Below are 13,678 nucleotides of genomic sequence, written 5' to 3' on the forward strand. Positions count from 1 at the left end.
GGTTTGTCTTTTCAACACCTCTACATTCTTTCAGGAGGAAAACAGAGCAGTCTGTTTTCTTGGATTGATTAAGTGCGGCAGTCCCAATCTGTTGGCTACAAGGAAGTAGAAGCAAAAAAGGCCAGCCCTTGTCAAGCTTGTGGCTTTTATAAATAACTTGAAGTTGGATGCTGGATGGATGTTTATGCCACATAACTTAGCATGCAGGATTCTTGTCTAATTTTGTTTCCTACAATCTAGGGACTCATCACTGTGAAGGAACTTTTATGTATGTTCCCATCATAGGGGATTCCATCAAATTCCAGTGTAGTCAACTGGTGGTTGTTCTGCTGAAATCAGTTGAAGTAGTCTGTTCTTTTGAAGTAGCCTGTCCAGTATAAACAAATATTAAAAGTAAGAAGAGTTGGTTCTCCAATCCAGTATGGTTTGGTTTCAATATATTATTGTCTGTTGAAAAGACATGGAATAATTCAGGACCAGATTCCCCCAAGAAACTACTTTCTAGTATAGAGGCCTACCTCATAATAATGTTTTATGGAGGATAAGAGGAAGAAGAAAGGAGAAGGAGAAGGAGAAGGAGAAGGAGAAGGAGAAGGAGAAGGAGAAGGAGAAGGAGAAGGAGAAGGAGAAGGAGAAGGAGAAGGAGAAGGAGAAGGAGAAGGAGAAGGGCTAATACTTCTTCCTAGGTAAATACTTACCTTCTGAGCTCCAACAAGGTTGGCCAGATGCTGCCATAAGTGCTACTGCTGCTGCTGCTATTGTTGTTGATGATGATATCCTGCTTTGCACTAACAAGGGAGAATATTACCTTATGAACGTATTTCAGCATTTATGAATTCTATTATATTATTGTAAAGTGTCAAGAAATAAAGACAAATGTCCAAAGCTTCACAAGTATAATGAAAATAAAGTAAATGCAGTTATATGATTTCACCCATCCCTTATTTTCCAAGAGAGATAGATAGATGTGTATGTGCATGTATGTATGCATGTGTGTGTGTACACGTGTGTGTGTGTGTGTGTCTGTCTATCTTTGGAATTTATTGGTTGCAGACTCTGCTAATTATCATAAAATTACTGCCACTAATAAAATTTACATTATAAGTAATAAGTAATCTTTAGAGAGCTATGCTTAGCCTCAAAAAGATTGTAATTACATTGCATTTATGGGAGGCATTTATTTCCTGACATTACGTTAATATTATCTAAATATCATCTAAGCTTCTTATAATAATGAACTCTTTTTCAGTAATTTTGCATGTAGCTTGCAACATCCTACAGACTGAGGACTGCCAATATTCACAAGGATAGTAGCCAGTGATGATAAAAGGTCAGTAACTAAAGAAGAAGGAGAAGGAGAAGGAGAAGGAGAAGGAGAAGGAGAAGGAGAAGGAGAAGGAGAAGGAGGAGGAGGAGGAGGAGGAGGAGGAGGAGGAGGAGGAGGAGAGGGGGTATTAATTAACTGAGCCATGAATCTAAAGGTTATTCTTGGTATCTTCTGCATTTTTAAACCATTTTCCATTTGATGAAAAGAGATTGCTTTGAAGAAGATTTTTTTTGGTGAAATTCTAATGAATAGAGTGTAAGCTGCTTGCATTTAACTCAGCTAGGAAATAGCTGAGGACTGCACTGGTCCTAACTGTGGGTAAGTTTCTTTTTTACTTCATCAAACAAAACAATAAGATTATCATCATCATAAAAAAGAAAAAGATATGAATATAACATTTCGTATAAATGTCAACATATCAAATAGTCTGAATTCACCATTCAGGCTCCTATTTTTCATGGCAGAACCATTGCTCCAGTGGTCTGCAATCTTTCCCCAGCTCCATCGAAAATCTCCTCCGGTACCGTACTGTCAGCTCTAAAGAAAGACCCACTTTTCCATCCCTTCCTTATTTGGGGTGGAAATAATGAGTTATGGACTGGACTGTATACCCCTTAGGCTGGACTAAGCAAACAGGGGTGCAAGCAGGGCCGGAAGTGGGTGTGGCCATGAAATATCTCACCTTCTGATTCTTTATTTTTGCCTCTCCCATTTGAAGAAAGCAAAAGTCACTCTAGCCAGAATTCTGAATGGCTATCTTGCAATTCCCTCCTGCCAACAACTTTGCCCCATGCCATAGAGAATGTTCAGCCTGTCCTGTGGTACTGTAATTTCTATTTGAACCTGCATGAGGTATCAATCCAGCCGCTCATAAAGGAATTCCCAGGGCGAGATGACCAAGGGTACATCTCCTATCTTTCAGCAGGCCATAAAAGCACCGTCACCCATAACGTTGCTAAATTTTGCCATGCTGCTACAGGAGTGAGGAAACAAATATTGTCCAAGTAAACTGGATGTCTTCGATACCTTCAAAACTCCAATAGAAGAGAATAGCTATAGCTCAGGGTTGAACTGTGGAGTCCTTGGTGCTCTCTGAGCTGGGCTGTTTGTTTGCAGACATTTCATTACCCAACTAGGTAACATCATCAGTGCACTGGTGATGTTACCGCTGATAGCACTGATTATTCACTGATGATGTTACCTAGTTGGGTAATGAAACGTCTGCAAGCAAACAACCCAGCTCAGAGAGCACCAAGTTCTCCACCTTTAAAACTCTTTCCCCTCCCCTTCCTTTCTTCCTCTTTAACTCATATAACTTATTTTTATTGCCACCTTTAATGTACATTTTATGTATTTGATGTGTGTGTGTGTGTATGTGTATGTGTGTACACACATGCACACACATGTTGGTCAAAGACCGTAATAAAGTTTTACCTACTTACCTAGCATCTTTCTTGCATAGAGCTTTGTAAATGAGGCTGAGAGGTGGTCTAGGGCTGCAGTATGATCGTCTGGAGAACAATCCGATGGAGATATGTCTGCACTGTATTTCTAGCATTGTCTTATGAGTAGTATTGGATGGTCTTAAGATTAACCAATATCTATGATTCTACAGTACTGACTCTGGTCTCGTGATCCCAACCAGTTCCCAAATCCAAGCTTTTGTTCCTCACTTTTGCAATCCCTTCCAGTCAGTCTGTAAAATGGGTAACCATAACACAGATTATTATTTTTTTTATCACTACAAGAATCCCAAAGCTGTCAGGCTCAGTCAAACATTTCTTCTTACATAAATGCATCATCAAGTTTTAAAAGCTGCTGAAACGGGCACTTTCATTTCATATGACTGTTCATGAAGACGTTGCTTAGCCTTGCTGTAACCGCATCGAAACCCTCTTGGCTACTGTTCCAATTTGATTTTTGTTTCTCATTAGTCAGATCTGGAGATTATTTACCACTCTGTCAGCTAGCGAAGCAAAGCTGTTTAACATCTCAGCAGGTACCATGGCAAAAGCTGGGCTTTTGTCTTCTTGTACAGTTGCCTGCCCAATGTCTGCAACCCCACGATTTCCAGTTGCTGCAGAATCACCTGCCTTTCGTATCGACAAAGTAGCATACAAAAGAAGGAAGCATGCCATACAACTATTTGTCTTGTCATATCAAGAGCAGACCGGGTATTTAGTGTGAACACCCACCGGTTTCCACCAATTTTTATACACAGAGCACTTCCTTTGGGTGGAGAAAGGGAGAGAAAGGGAAAAGCACCTTTCCCACTTCTTCATCCTTCTATTGAGTTCTGGAGAGAAAAATGGTTCTCTTGGGAAGAGGTTGGGTGGGTGGGGAAGAGTTAAGGGAAATCTTACATCGGGGACTTTTCGGATGTCATTTATGTCACTCAAGACCACAGTTTGCATTGCTGGGAATGAAGAGCAAAAAAACCCTTCCAGTCTTAAATAATAAGAGATAACCTTTGAGCTGAAGAAAAGCTCGGGGGAAGGAGAAGAAGCGTAATTAAAGCAATGAGAGTAATGGATCCAACAGGACAGAAGAGACAGTTCAATTAAGTTCTTCAGTTAGGTGGTTAAGCCTAATAAATAAATAAATATAAATATTTTTAAGAATCATACAGAGTAGTGGAAAGATTATTTTTTCACCTTGCTTCCAAAGAACTGGAAAATGGCCACTAGAGATAATTCCATTGAGAAAGGGCTGGAGTAACTTCTAAGAATAGCTCATTTCATTCCTTGGATAGTTCTGTTTCAAACTGGATCTTGTTCCCCCAATATCTTTCCTTTCCCAGTCCAGCAGTGCTTCTCCGGCTTGACACACTCTTACTCTCCTTCTTGCTGTAAGAGACTGCTCATTGAGAAGTAGTTGGTGGGGCCAGGAGTAAAACAAAATATTTTTTCATTGACATTTAATTGGAAAGATTGGGGGGGGGGTGCAGGGAGGAAATAGAGCTACTGTGTTGTGTTCCAGTCATGTAGTGAATGATTTTCCATTTCTGTTTTGTTAAAATTACCATTTGTAAAATTGAGGGGGGGGGGAGGCCCTCAAGATTTTGAGTAGACACCATGGGCTCTGGGAACATCTGCATAGCTGTAACGGGCAGTAGGAAAACCTTTGAGGAGCAGGAGGAAGAGCCACATCTAAAACAACAGTCAGATAAAATAAATGTAAGTCTGAGGCAGAAATATAATTTGAGAAATTGTCTCAGACTTGACCCTCCCTAGTTCTCATAAAGATAAAGGGAGGAAAGGGGGAAGTTTACTCAGAATTGCAAGATTCCATTACTGTAACCCAACAATAAAAGTACTATTCACTTTCATAACTTTGGTTTTCTTATCTCATCTACCTTGAAGGGCTGACAATTTTCCTCCAGCAGAAAGTCCCAAAATCAAAGCATTTAGAAATTACTGAAATCCAAGCTGAAGAATAAAAGGAGGGAGAGGAGGAAAAGGGGCAACTCCAGAGGGCAGCTTAAATGTTGGGTTAGGGTTAGGGTGGGCATTCCAAGTCTACCAAGATTCCTATTTCCAAACTAGGTAATGCATTGACTGAATCAGTCCTCTGGAGGAGGCCAGTCAATACATCTACTTTATTGAGGTCACAGATCTGAGTTAGGACTGCACCCAGATGGAAAACAGTTTTAATGTAAGTTTCCGGTGTCTCACCTGGGACTTCCACCACTATGTCACATTGCCTTTAGGTAGTGAAACTTGGAAAGACAGTGAAGGGGGAAAAAAACCACCTTGAATACCTAACATATCACTCAGTGGTATGATATGTTACAACATTCTGTTTTCTCTCATCTCTCTTTTCTAGACAACATAATTCCCACACTCCCTTGGGGGCTTAAACTACCTGTGCGGGATATTTTCATGTAGAAAGCAAAGCTTCATCACAGGAGAAGCAGAGTGTTTACTCATTCCCCTTCTAGGGCAAATGAACAATTGTGTGCCAATTTGGAAGAGGTGGGAGCAAATTCAGTGTCTTGCATGTCTTAATCAGCTTTTAAGTACTTTTGTTTCCAGGGGCAAGAACTGTCTTCTGCTTAAGTAAGGTGTTTTTTTTTTTGGTTTTTTTTTACACAGAGTCTAACAGGAGAACACATTCTTTGGTTGGAAAATGCTGATGCAGGCTGTATGGTTATACAGATGAAAAATACTACTTGTTCATCTATATGCAAGAGCCTTCCAGATGCATCAAACCATACATTCCAATAGGCCTATTGGTCAGGGGTATCTTTGAAAAGCCATGTGAATTCGCCATACTAGGGGCAATGCCCGTTGGTGAATGTTGAAAGGATATATATGTAGGGATTGACACCTTTCCAAGTTCTGGATGCCAAAATAATATAAACGTTTCCTAGCATCCAAAATCTGACAAGCGTGCCAAAACTGGAGCGATTCTGGCAATCTCACTCCATCGTACGATTTTAGCATTCCTGTCCACATTTTCATGATGTCATTCTCACCAAAAATCATCTGTCATTTTGATAGTTTCAAGTGAAACCTCATGAGAGTTGGCCATTAAATTATATATTGTAAATTAATTTTGCAATTCCAATTCCATAAATTGCTTCTGGGGTTGTCACAGTATCATGGCACTTGTAGGGATTTTATTGTTAATGTCTGATAGAGTTAATGATAGAGTTCTGATAGAGTTAAAGAGGAGTTGGATTTCATAATACATATCCCAGGAATCCTAATTTCATCTAGGGCCTGGTTTATACCATAATTGTTTTCATCAGGGGTGTCCACAGAATATGGTCAAAAAAGTCAACATGGAGGCCACAGTGGTCACAGACATGACACATACAAGAACACCATCTTGACTTTTTTTCACCATCCCCGCATACACCTCTGATTTTCAGCCAGTTTTAGAGTCAGTTCTGAGTACTCTTCAGAACATTCCCAGTTATGAAATCAGCATTGCTAATGTAATCCTTTCCCAAAGATTCTGCTATTTTTTTTAAATAAGCAAAGACATTACTTCTCAAAACAGTTATTATAAACCTCAAGCAGACAATTATCTAGGTGCTAATCAAATAATTCTTGTCATTGCTCTTAATATGGTAATTAGGTAAATTTTATTTTGTAATTCCAGTTAGAGGTTAATTATAGATTTGGTGTTTTATTTGGCAATTACACTACATAGATATGGGAGAAATTACTATGTACCACCTCCTTCCAACCTACATAAAAATCCATGGTAAGGGTGGACCTTTGATGGTTGGAACACACAACCAAACTTACAATTAAACAGCTGTAAAAAGAGGTTCCAGATTGCATCTACACCATTTATTATGTTCACTCTTAAAAAACAAAAAGGGTTTGTTATTGTTTAGAGACTGCCACTCTTAATAATTCCCTGTGAGTCAGGTCCTTGCTATGCAAAATTTATCTTCCTAGAAACCAATCTGATCCCATCATCATAGCAAGCATGTTTTTGCAGGATGATGAATAAAGGACATTAAAAGAACAGTAGAAGAGCACTGTCAGATCTGAATGAGGATCTACCTACACCAGGAGGATCTTTCAACAGCATACCCAAGGCAACACTCCTTCCCTCCCTCCCTCCCTCTCTCATCTTCCTTCCTTCCTTCCTTCCTTCCTCCCTCCCTCCCTCCCTTCCTTCCTCCCTCCCTCCGTCCCTCCGTCCCTCCGTCCCTCCCTCTCTCATCTTCCTTCCTTCCTTCCTTCCTTCCTTCCTTCCTTCCTTCCTTCCTTCCTTCCTTCCTTCCTTCCTTCCTTCCTTCCTTCTTCCCTCCTTCCGTCCCTCCCTCCCTCATCTTCCTTCCTTCCTTCCTTCCTTCCTTCCTTCCTTCCTTCCTTCCTTCCTTCCTTCCTTCCTTCCTTCCTTCCTTCCTTCCTTCCTTCCTTCCTTCCTTCCTTCCTTCCTTCCTTCCTTCCCTCCCTCCCTCATCTTCCACCCTTCCTCCATTCCTTCCTTCCTTCCTTCCTTCCTTCCTTCCTTCCTTCCTTCCTTCCTTCCTTCCTTCCTTCCTTCCTTCCTTCCTTCCTTCCTTCCTTCCTTCCTCAGCTACATCTTGTTGAAGTATGTATTTCAATACAATTGGAAAGAAAAAAAGATTCAGGGGCTAAAGCTGATTAGCTGGCATGTGGGGTTTGTTCTGACAGGCTAACTTGATCGGCGGCTGAAAGTTCACCTTGTTCTCATTCTAATTTATGTTACGTGTAGTGTATGAAACTCCCCGCTTGAACACTTACATTATTCTAAACAATTATATTGTTATGATACACATAATGCTTAGCTCTCAAACATCAAGTCTATTAATGATGGCAGACTGTAAAGTGTGTGTTTCTTTTTCCAAAGGTCAGGCATCATTTCTTCAGTAGATTAACATTTTATCTTTTAATGGTGTTAAGGAAAGGTCAAAAGAGTGTAATAGATGGAATATGGAATGTGTCCACTGAAGATCAGTGTGGTAAGCATCTTTCTCAAGTCCTGAAACACAGTATTTAATTACTTCTCTTGCTGGTTCCTTTCTTCTTCTGGCAGGTTGAATGTTCCCTGATTATATTTGGGAAGAGGGAAGGCATGTCGTCCTATTTCCTTCCTTTTTGGGGATGGCTTTTGCACTTCTCTTTCTTGTTCTAGAGGAGTTCTGTATTATACAAAACAAAACATAACATTCCTTTAAGCAATTAGTGTGCCCTGAGGCCACTGGCATTTTTCATATCAGTGTTGCCTTCCAAATTAATGCAACAGGCCAATCCCCAATGACTAGGAGGGAGTTAATTTATATTAGTTTAACTGAATATGTTTGCAATAATTATATGGAGAATGATATTTAAATCAGCCCTCTCTTCTTAAAGAAAATGCAGTCTAGGGGATTTCAGGGAAGAGTGAAGTCAGGATGATAATTCTGCTCTATGGAATATAATGAAGCCGACTATTCCGATATAAAAGACATCCGTATTTCCAATGGGAATCTTTGCTGAATCATATTGAATTCTTGGGGGAGGGGTGGGATCAATGTAATAGATTGTGCATATGAATGTTGAAAGCTGCCCTTCATTTATTTGATCCATTGGTCCATTTCAAGATAACTGTCTGATCTTATTGGCTGTAGCCCCCAAGCTGTCATGTCCTGCTGTTTCCTAAGGACCATTTTGTATTGGTGGTGCCACCATTTGCAAAGGTGACCTATTAGCAAAGCAAGTGGATCATTCCCTCTTCAAATCACATCTATGGCATTCTGGATATCTAGCTGCTAAAATGCAAACTATTTCAACCCCAAATAGGATGGTCCTGTAAGCCACCTCTAGGAGTCACCACACATAGATAGCATCAGAACTGTGGAAAGCTGTTGTAGGCCATACTGTGCTAGAGGGAACAGTGGTCTAAAACAGACTGCTCTAGGCAAGTGGATCATGGGATCATCTGTACCAGTGTTTCTCAACCTTGGGAACTTTAAGATGTGTGGACTTCCACTCCCACACATCTTAAAGTTCCCAAGGTTGAGTAACACTGATCTGTACATTCCATACATACTCAGTGGACTCTTTATTCTGGAGTTGAAAATAGTTTTCATGAACTTCTGCTGTTCTCTTCTGGGATTGTTTTCAACCGCCTCCGCTGATTTATTGATGTAAGGTGATGGAATCAGACTCCTTCCTATTCCATATTTCCTGCATGATAAGGTCTGCAGAATCTGATGTAAGGAATAGGGTCATTTTGCTGAACAAAGTTCCGGCAAACTTATGCAATATTATATTATGCGGACCTTCTTCCACTAAGGACAGTGGATTGCAGCAACTTACCTTTCCCAATTGCTGCACGTTAAAATTCAAATCCTAACCCTAATTCATATTAAAATCCTAATGATTGTACCGTGGATCACTATCTGAACTTACCACATTCCATCAGTAAACGTGCCTTGTCTGTCGCTTGGATGGCCATACAAACTGAATTAAATAAAAACAAATAAATCAAATAATAATAATAATAATAATAATAATAATAATAATAATAATACATTATTTCTAATATTCTTTGCCAGGGCCACCTGGACATATTCAGTCTGACAGAATTTCAGACTGTATTAAACACTTAGCCACTGACACCCATGGAAGATTTCTTAAGAAACAAATCCAATTTCAGCACAGCTTTTTCCCCCCTTCTAATCTTTGTAGGTAGTGTAATGGTGGAATTTTCCCCTTCCCTCTTATAATTCTAATCAGTGTCTGATTATCTGCCCTGACCCCAGTCTGATGCTATTTGCACTGAAAATGCATAATACAGTAAATAAATAAATACATACATACATACATGTGCAGTCAGGTTTAGTTTGACTTTGACCTTAACAACTGCAATCTCTGAGATGAATGGACAGTTAAAATTCACCTGGCCCTTTCTTCTTTTCACGAAAGGAAATCATCTCCAATAAATCAAATCCACGGGGGGGAACAGGTAGGAGAAGTAACCAACTTCTCCCCAACCCTCAATCTTGCCTCCAGATTAGAAGTCCTTTCAGATGTGTCCTGAGGGTATGGTCAAAAAAGTCAAGATGGTAGCCATGGCGGTATGATCAAAGCTGTGCTTGTTTTCTTGTGTGCACACAGGCGGAACTTTGATCTCACATCACCATAGCCTCCAGACACCCCTGAGCTCTTTGCAGCTAATCTGAAATAAGTGGCTATATCTGTTTGAAAAAAAACAACGTTGCCCCGCAAGATCACTGGACAGTCCAACCTCTAGATAGCTCGGCTTGCTCAAAAACCCTAAGGGAGAAAGTCTCCATTAAAGGTATCCATTTGGCAAGGACCCGAATATGCACTTAGACCAACTATGCATTCGGCCCTGGAATTCCTCGGTGCTTTGTCCTCTCCAGCCAGTTCTGTTTCCTTAGCTCTGCTAGCACGAGGCAACAGCTGTTCTTCATACTGAACCCGATAAACCTACGAGGAAGTCCATTAAAGCTATAAGTGACTCCTCTGGCTGCATTTGATGAGACACTTCAAAGAAAGGATGAACCTGATGCAACTCACAGACAGAAAGCAAAACAGAGTGAAGGCAATGGAGAACTAGAAGGGAAAGGGGTGATGGGGGGAGGAGAGAAACGTTAGCTGTGTTTGATATATAAGATACGAGCTGGAGAGTTCATTCTCTGCATCATCTGCATTCATAAGTGGTGACATGACTTTGAGAGGGTAATGTGACACCACACAGGCCATATAATGCTTATTTGACAGTGGATTTGGAGGCATGAAACAGAGAGCAGAACCAACATCCATTTTGGATGATAACATCCTCTCTTTCTTTTATTCTTCAGTCTTCTTCATAAATACATCTGGGTTTTTATAAGGAGCCTCTGAACTCCAGTGTGGGGTGACCCAATAACTATTTCACCTGGAACTGCATTGTAACCCCTTCCTTTTAAATTTTCTCTCTATTGGGACACAGTTGCTTATTTTTAACTTAATCTTTGCACCCAAATCCATCTCTTAAAGCGCAAGTATATTATGTTGTATCTGTCTGCCTGTCTGTCTATCTGGCAGGGAAACGTTTCATTGCAAACAACACTCCAGCAGGTAAATAAATAATACATACCAAGAAAAGACATCGAGACTTTGAGTGAAGTAAGTGGGAGAATACAGTCTGCACACTTCACTATGTAGGTTTCAATTTAGAGATTAGTGTGGAAACAGATCGTACTCCTGCAAAGGCAGGCGACTGAAAGCAAACTGATCTTCTGTCTCTTTTTCACATGCATGCACACACACACACATGCACACACACTCATATCCAGACCATTATTTCTGATCCTGGAGATCTGATTCTTTTCTACCCTGCAGGGGACAGTATTGGGTTAAGAACAGTGGAGAAGAATCATGTGATAAAAATGTAAGGAACAGTTGCTTTCAGTTATCCAAATTGTACTTTGCTAATTGAGGTACAAAGAAAAGGTCTGATGATATGACTCCGGGCAGAATTCTTCCTTCTGGCTGATATTGTCACTATGAAAACGTGGCCAGGATCTCGTACTCATACTGGCTTTGACAGGAGAAAATTACAGATAGGTTTTCACCTCCCCTGCATTTCTGATAAGGAAGAGGATGCTGGCAAGAGGACAAAACTAAAATGTCCAAGTATGTACGTGTGGGTGGGGACTCTACAGACATACATACGCATATACATACATATATTTAGAGAGAAAGAAAGGAAGAGGGAGAAAGGGAGAATTTTTACCTCTGTCTGGGATAGCACCTTATTCTCTTAATTTTGTTTTCGTTGTTTTGGTTTTTAAATGAATGAATAGATGAACAAAAAGGGAAACATCAAGAAAGTTAGGTTGCAGGGAGTTGTTGAGAGTTCCCCAGGGAGAAGTTGAATGTATAACCACAATCTATGAAGCAGTGTCTGGAGGTGATGGAAGCCAGGATGGTTTGCAAGAATAGAGAGGGACAGTGAAGGGTATTGATGTCAACTAGGGTGAGTGAGATTTCCTTTTCTTTGATCTTTCGTCTACGATTTTTTGGCCTGCAGCTGGTCTCTCTGCTTTGCATAATATTATTTATCCCATATTGGAACAGCGTAATGGGTATGTACTGTATGTATGTATGTATGTATGTATGTATATGACTGGTTTTGTTAGTCACTTTTATTACTTTTAGTAGAAAAATGGAATAAGAAAAAGAGAGCAAGATTTAAGAAAAAAGTGTGTAGGTGCCAAAACGGTGCAGCAAGACCCTGATTTCGGCTTTGATTCTGACAGAGAACAAGAAAGGCCCCAGTTTGGTTCTGCTTCAAACATCAAAACGTATTGGACTGGCACTGGTTCAGTGAACCTCATGGAATTTATCTGATTGTGGGGTCTTTTTCTAGGTTTTGGGGCCTTCTCCTTCCAGATCTTAGTGCCTTAAACTCTACATCATGCTGCCTCTCAGGTGATAGGTGTATGATCAAGCCTCTATTGTGCTGAGTTGGGCATTTACAGTGCTTGAATGATCTGCTACTGCATGGAAATAAAAACTCTCATTCTTAATTATAAGTCTCACATGCCTTGTGAAGAAAAGCCCAAGCAGCTAGTCTACCTGGTGCAATGTTCTGTTTCCTGCCGGGACACAGTCGTGGGAAGACCCAGAGCACTTCACTGCTGGAGGCCAAGAACAAGATTGTTTGCTCTCTCCATTTCCCATATAAGAGTTAACTGGAATTGAATCTTATCTCCATGTTGATTTATAAGGTATAGGACAGACAGTTGAGCTCATCATACTGCCCTCCAAGAGAAGGAAAGTTTGGAGAAATTCAAGAGGAACAGCCTCTGCTCAATCTGTCTTGAGATTTGGATGCAGGCGAATACTTCTGAGATTGCTACAGGACAGGTGGCCATGAAGAAGAAGTGACGGAGGGGGAGGAAAAGAGGTATATTCTAGGCTCTGTTTGTGCTTCAGTCATGAGACCGATATTATGCATGCACGGACAAGACGCCAACCTGTTTTCCCAGCACAAAGCACACACAAGCCCATGTCAAAATATTGTTTGCTTTTCACACGTTGGCATTTGGAGCAGCAAAAAAACGGTCGTCTTTGTTTTCCTTCTACTTCCATTGAGTGAGTCTACATGTGGAGAGCGGGAGGGGAAGGAGCGTATATATAGTAGCATTGTTTATTTTGGACAGATGCAAAGAGGTATCCCTGAACCTTTGCCAGTGATCAAAGGAGCTGGTGATGTAGAACAGATTCATGGGCCATGTCCGATCAGTCTGTACTTTACCCATCATCCATCATCCAACCCTAAGCCTCTTTGTGAGTGATGACTGCACCCTAAACTCATAAAATTAATCACTGCTCTAGCTTAGCCAGGTGTATTGCCTCCAGAAATTATCTCAGTGTGGCAAAAGAGTTGTGGAATCTGATAGCAGCCTTGGAATTTAATTGGAATGATACTGTCTTGCAATGCAACAGCCATTTACATGGGGGGGGGGGGAGTTTGCAGTTCTTCTAACCCTGCCTTTTCTCCCACCCACCTAAATTACATTTTTAGAGAAAACTACGTAACTACGAAAACAAAAACCTCTGATTTAATTATTCCAGGGCAGGAAAGGAGGGAAGCTACAGATTGGATAGGGAATGATTTACATTTGGGAAATGTTTGGAAAGTTCTTTCTGTCTTTAAAGACATATCTGGGGAGAGAGACTAGAAGCAGTAAAAATCCAGCTGTTGCCAGCAAATAAAATGCTCATCATATCAGAGTAGAATGATTTCCAAGCACACATCTCTGCAACCCACTGCTAATTTCTTAGGATTCCATGTTTCTTTCTCTCTTCTGTCTTCCTCCTCTCGAAGCTGAGTAGCAGAAAGAGTTCTCAACATTTCAGA

General features: G+C 40.6%; 1 long non-coding RNA gene across 1 annotated transcript; it reads right to left on the reverse strand.

The window, feature by feature from the left end:
* Positions 1–7,443: 7,443 nt before the first annotated feature.
* Positions 7,444–10,269, reverse strand: LOC148216497 (uncharacterized). Its single transcript, XR_015795332.1, has 3 exons — positions 9,701–10,269; positions 9,211–9,261; positions 7,444–7,958 (listed from the first exon to the last, which is right to left on the reverse strand). It is a non-coding gene; the product is annotated as an uncharacterized LOC148216497 (long non-coding RNA).
* Positions 10,270–13,678: the final 3,409 nt, after the last annotated feature.

The sequence above is a fragment of the Python bivittatus genome, unplaced genomic scaffold, assembly GCF_059951505.1.
Source record: "Python bivittatus isolate LINGU-HERP-01145 unplaced genomic scaffold, Pbiv_v1 ctg000190_np1212, whole genome shotgun sequence".
Classification (NCBI taxonomy): domain Eukaryota; kingdom Metazoa; phylum Chordata; class Lepidosauria; order Squamata; family Pythonidae; genus Python; species Python bivittatus.